We start from the raw sequence: 6000 nt of genomic DNA on the forward strand, positions 1-6000 counted from the left end.
ACGCCAGTGGCTCAAAAGCAATACTTTCTATCTACTAACACTAGGAGCTCAATTGTGAAAAACTGAACGGATCCGATAGGGTCTAATGGCTAGGATAACTTGTTTTCACCCAGAAGGTCCGTGTTTTTTGCCTGGTTTCAGAGGTTACTTTTCTTTAAATTTTATTGATCAACGATACAAGGAGCACAATTGTGAAAAGGCGGTTAGTTACGATATGGTCTAGTGGCTAGGATATCTGGCTTTCACCCAGGAGACCCGGGTTCAATTCCCGGTATCGGAGGTCAGATTTTTAAAAAACTTTACTTTGAAACGATACAAAAAGCTCAATTGTGAAATTCAAGCAGATCCGATGTGGTTTAGTGGCTTGGATATCTGGCTTTCACCCAGTAGACCCGGGTTCAATTCTTGGTATCGGAGGTCAGTTTTCTATAAATTTTATTAGTCAACGATACCAGGAGCTCAATTGAGATAAATCAAACAGATACAATATGGTTTAAAGGCTGGAATATCTGGCTCTCACCCAGAAGGCCCGGGTTCTATTCGGAGGTCAGTTTTCTATAAATTTTATTAATCAACGATACTAGGAGCTCAATTGTGATAAACCAAACAGATCCGATATGGTCTAGTGGCTAGAATATCTGGCATGCAGCCTGAAGGCCCGGGTTCAATTCCCGGTATCGGAAGTCAGTTTTCTTAAAACTTTATAAAGAAACGATACTAGGAGCTCAATTGTGGAAATCCTAGCAGATTCAATATGGTCTATTGGATAGGAAATCTGGCTCTCACCCAGAAGGCCCGGGTTCAGTTCCCGGTATCGGAGGCCAGTTTTCTATAAATTTTATTAATCAACGATACTAGGAGCTCAATTGTGATAAACCAAACAGATCCGATACGGTTTAGTGGCTAGAATATCTGGCTCTCACCCAGAAGGTCCGGGTTTATTGCCTGGTATCAGAGGTTAGTTTTCTATAAATTTTATTGATCAACGATACTAGGAGCACAATTGTGAAAGGCCAATTGGATACGATATGGTCTAGTGGCTAGGATATCTGCCTTTCACTAAGAAGGCCCGGGTTCAATTCCGGGTATCGGAGGTCAGTTTTCTATAAATTTTATTAATCAACGATACTAGGAGCTCAATTGTGATAAACCAAACAGATCCGATATGGTCTAGTGGCTCGGATATCTGGCTTTCATTCAGAAGGCCCGGGTTCAATTCCCGATATCGAAGGTCAGTTTTCTAAAAGCTTTATTAAGAAACAATACTTGGAGCTCATTTGTGAAAAACTGAACGGATCCGATATGGCATAGTGGCTAGGATATTTTGTTTTCACCTAGAAGGTCCGGGTTCATTACCTGGTATCAGAAGTCAGTTTTCTTTAAATTTTATTAATCAACGATAGTAGAAGCTCAATTGTGAGAAACCAAACAGATCCGATATAGTCTAATGGCTAGGATATCTGGCTTTTGCCCAGAAGGCCCGGGGTCAATTCCCGGTTTCGGAGGTCAGTTTTCTATAAATGTAATTAATGAAAGATAGTAGGAGCTCAATTGTGATAAATCAAACAGATCCGATATGGTCTAGTGGCCAGGATATCTTGCTTTCACCCAGAAGGTCCGGGTTCATTGCCTGGTATCAGAGGTCAGTTTTCCAAAAAACTTAATTATGAAACGATACCAGAAGCTCAATTGTGAAAGCCCAAGCAGATCCGATATGGTCTAGTGGCTAGGATATCTGACTATCACCTAGAAGGCCCGGGTTCAATTCCCGATATCGGAGGTCGTACCAGGAGCTCAATTGTGATAAATCAAACAGATACAATATGGTTTAGTGGCTAGAATATTTGGCTCTCACACAGAAGGCCCGGGTTCAATTCCTGGTATCGGAGGTCAGTTTTCTATAGATTATATTAGTCAACGATACCAGGAGCTCAATTGTGATAAATCAAACAGATACAATATGGTTTAGTTGCTAGAATATCTTGCTTTCACCCAGAAGGTCCGGGTTTATTGCCTGGTATCAGAGGTTAGTTTTCTTTAAATTTTGTTGATCAACGATACTAGGAGCACAATTGTGAAAGGCCAATTGGATACGATATGGTCTAGTGGCTGGGATATCTGGCTTTCACCCAGTAGACCCGGGTTCAATTCCCGGTATCGGGGGTGAGATTTCTAAAAAACTTAATTATGAAACGAGACATGAAGCTCAACTGTGTAAAGCCAATCAGATCCGATATGGTCTAGAAGCTAGGATATCTGGCTTTCACCCAGAAGGCCCGGTTTCAATTTCCGGTATCGGAGGTCAGTTTTCTATAAATTTTATTAATCAACGATACTAGGAGCTCAATTGTGATAAACCAAACAGATCCGATACGGTTTAGTGGCTAGAATATCTGGCTCTCACCCAGAAGGCCCGGGTTCAATTCCCGGTATCGGAGGTCAGTTTTCTAAAAACTTTATTAAGAAACGATACTAGTAGCTCAATTGTGAAAATCCTAGAAGATCCGATATGGTCTAGTGGCTAGGATAACTGGCTTTCACCCAGTAGATCCGTGTTCATTTCCCGGTATCGGAGGTCAGTTTTCTAAATTATTTGTTAATCAACGATACTAGGAGCTCAATTGTGAAAAACTGACAGGATCCAATAATGTCTAGTGGATAGGATATTTGGCTTTCACCCAGATGGCCCGGGTTCAAATCCCGGTATCGGAGGTCAGTTTTCTATAAATTTTATAAATCAACGATACTAGGAGCTTAATTGTGTAAAACTGAACGGATTCGATATGGGCTAGTGGCTAGGATATCTTGCTTTCACCCAGAAGGTCCGGGTTCATTGCCTGGTATCAGAGGTCAGTTTTCTAAATTCTTTATTCATCAACAATACTAGGAGCTCAATTGTGAAAATCTGAAAGGATCTGATATGGTCTAGTGGATAGGATATCTGGCTCTCACCCAGAAGGCCCGTGTTCAATTCCGGGTATCGGAGGTCAGTTTTCTATAAATTTTATTAATCAACGATACTAGGAGCTTAATTGTGTAAAACTGAACGGATCTGATATGGTTTAGTGGATAGGATATCTGGCTCTCACCCAGAAGGCCCGTGTTCAATTCCGGGTATCGGAGGACAGTTTTCTATAAATTTTACTAATCAACGATACTAGGAGCTTAATTGTGTAAAACTGAACGGATCTGATATGGTCTTGTGGATAGGATATCCGGCTTTCACCCAGAAGGCCCGGGTTCAATTCCCGGTATCGGAGGTCAGTTTTCTAAAAACTTTATTAGTCAACGAGCAGAAACTTGATAATTATACCAGTGAAGCATCAGAATGGCCAAGGGTTCAGTTCTCAGATATTTTTATGTATCTGTTACAATGAGCAAATAGCATTTTTTGACGTAGCCATTACCCCCTCTGAAATAGCTCTATAGCTTTGCGCGTGCTGACAACTGATATTGTATTTCAGCACGCGCATTCTCTACGGAAGGATTAGGCTTAGCTAGTTGTTGTGTAAAAGAATTCTGTGCATTTTACTGTTGCTGCTACCATGCAAGTTCAATCTCTATTTAAATCAGTGTTTACTGCTATTGTCCAGTTTTGGCCACTTCATGACAAGCTCCAGATACAAACTTTTGGTGAACATATCTTATGAACTTATGAGTTATCCATGCTCGGTCTAGCCAATTCCATTCTCTATCCTCGGATATGGCACCCTAATTTTTCCAATTTTTCCACCGCCTAAAATTTAAAGGGATAGTGCAGCCTCAGTTTATACATAGTTTACATACTAGGACGATTCATACCATTTACACGGGAGGCCAGGCTTAAGGTGTTACGCAAGGAAGCCTGACTCACTGAATGAGTCTAAAACCAGGCCTCCTAATGTAAATGGTATGAATCCTCCTAGTCTGTGAGCAATACAGGATGAAATTTCTCATAGTCTTACCCTTAAGTAAAACAAAGGTTAATACCAAAATAATAAATGTCTTTATTTCAAAATCTAATAATAATAATAATAATCTAAGCTTGGTCTAGGAAGGGATGTCCACACTAAGTCAACTCGCGACGTATTTACAGGTGGGCCCCTTTACAATGCATAGAGGGGTGGTGGCTAGCCCCTATGCCACAGCTAACCTACAGCGCCCTATACTAACTATTACCGTTAACAACAATCTAGTCAACAACATGGATAGACTGATATCTATCTCGGATAATTGTAATATTACTATGAACGTATATTACGAAGGACCTGAAATGGGCCGCGGAGAAAGACTTTATGAAGGGCGACGCCCAGTTGTTCGAGCCCCCCCCCCCATGATAATATCAACCGTCCACAAGACCAGGTTGTAGAGGACCAAGATCCGCCTCTAGAACCAGAAGAGATGGACTAGGAGAATTTTAGGGAACAACCCGCCGCACCGCCGCAAATACGGCGGCCTGTTGGCCGACCTAGAGGTGGTCGGCAAAATTTGCCAAGAAATATAGGACAAGTGAATCGCAACCAACGTCCTCAAGACGCCCATCTTAGACCATTAAATCAACAAAAATTATAAGTAACAATTGAATATTTTATTGTTAACTATGAAAATATGTTTAAATTGTGTTTATATGTTATGTTGTGTTAATACTATTATTGCTTTACCGAGTTAATGGTGAAGAAGTTGCTATTTTAACGGTAAACCTAAGTTAAATAATCTCATGTGATGACATTTTCCACTCTCACATATAATAGGCTTTTTGGTTATAATTACTAAATGACATTACATTAAATAGTAGTTAACTATCCAATTCTTAGTTTATCCACATAGTCTGCATTTGTAATTAATAAAGTGGTTTCTTAACTAATTCAAATAGGCTGACAAAGAAGTCGAAAATATAAATGTCAAAATGCTGCATGAAAATAAAATTTTCATGAATTTTGAATATATCTTATAAATTCATGGTATACTTTCATCTACATTTAAAGCTGAGAATGGCTCCACTTGCGATAAAAGTATCGGAAAAACAACGTCTAGTGATACTAGACCATTTTGAGGCTCACCCTGAATTAGTTTCTGCGAGGTTATCTGCGGAATACACAAAATTCGCGCAAGATAGATCGTGGGCTCAATTGGCAGAGATTTTAAATACGGATGCACTTGGTGCAGTGAAAGACGTGAAAAAATGGAAGAAGGTTGGTACACCTTTGACGTGGTTTTGTGTTAAGTACAGTCATTTGACTATTGTTTATTGCTTCAGTCATGGGCTGATTGGAAATCGGACACCAAAGGGAAGGCAGCTGCAATTAAGAATTCAGCCTGTGGGACCGGTGGTGGGAAGAAAAGCCCCGTAGAATTAACCGAGATTGAAAAACGTCTTCTAAGCATAATTGGTGAAATGTGCGTTGAGGGTAACGCTAAGGTAATGGAATTTGGGTTCGGTAATCAAGCTGCCCAAGAAGTAAGATTTAATAATTATCTTTAAATGTTTATGCGAGGAGCAAATCAGTCGCTTAACGGTGTGTACACGGATTAAATCACACTTCTTTTATATTAATATTCATTTGGCCAAAATCTTAACAAAGAGCAGTTGTTAAAAACGGATAATTGAATTATAATGTGCCTTCTAACTTGCCTATCTTATAATAATTTATTAAATGTAAATTATCCCGATTAGGAACTAAAATCTCATTCGCATGCGGAAAAAACCATTCGCAAATTGCTGACGACAGTTTGTCGAAAATCGCCCTTTAAATTGAAAGCCAGTGAATGGCTGTTGGACGAACACACCGGCTGCTCATGCGCCGAAAAAAAATCAAACTGCGTCGCCGAAGATCCATAAGTCAAATCCATCGACTAGTTAACAATATGGATCGCCTATTTTAAATTTCCGAATATTGCACGGTAAGAGTTCAACTCTTTAAAGGGGATGAAGCTAATCGCGCAAGAGGCCGCTGAGGTGCTAATAGGGCCATAGGGTGACCCGTCCGAGGCCGTGGGGTGGCAATCGGTCGACGATCTGGA

At 40.2% G+C, this 6000-nt stretch overlaps 2 non-coding genes across 2 annotated transcripts; both read left to right on the plus strand.

Annotated features, from left to right (window-relative positions):
• The first annotated feature begins 1708 nt into the window (after positions 1 to 1708).
• TRNAD-AUC (transfer RNA aspartic acid (anticodon AUC)) lies at positions 1709 to 1780 on the plus strand. The gene has a single exon. It is a non-coding gene; the product is annotated as a tRNA-Asp (tRNA).
• A 586-nt stretch (positions 1781 to 2366) lies between these two features.
• Positions 2367 to 2438, plus strand: TRNAE-CUC (transfer RNA glutamic acid (anticodon CUC)). The gene has a single exon. It is a non-coding gene; the product is annotated as a tRNA-Glu (tRNA).
• Positions 2439 to 6000: the final 3562 nt, after the last annotated feature.

The sequence above is a fragment of the Phalangium opilio genome, unplaced genomic scaffold (assembly GCF_054372755.1).
Source record: "Phalangium opilio isolate 3A_F unplaced genomic scaffold, DU_Popi_V2 ptg000104l_1, whole genome shotgun sequence".
Taxonomy (NCBI): Eukaryota; Metazoa; Arthropoda; class Arachnida; order Opiliones; family Phalangiidae; genus Phalangium; species Phalangium opilio.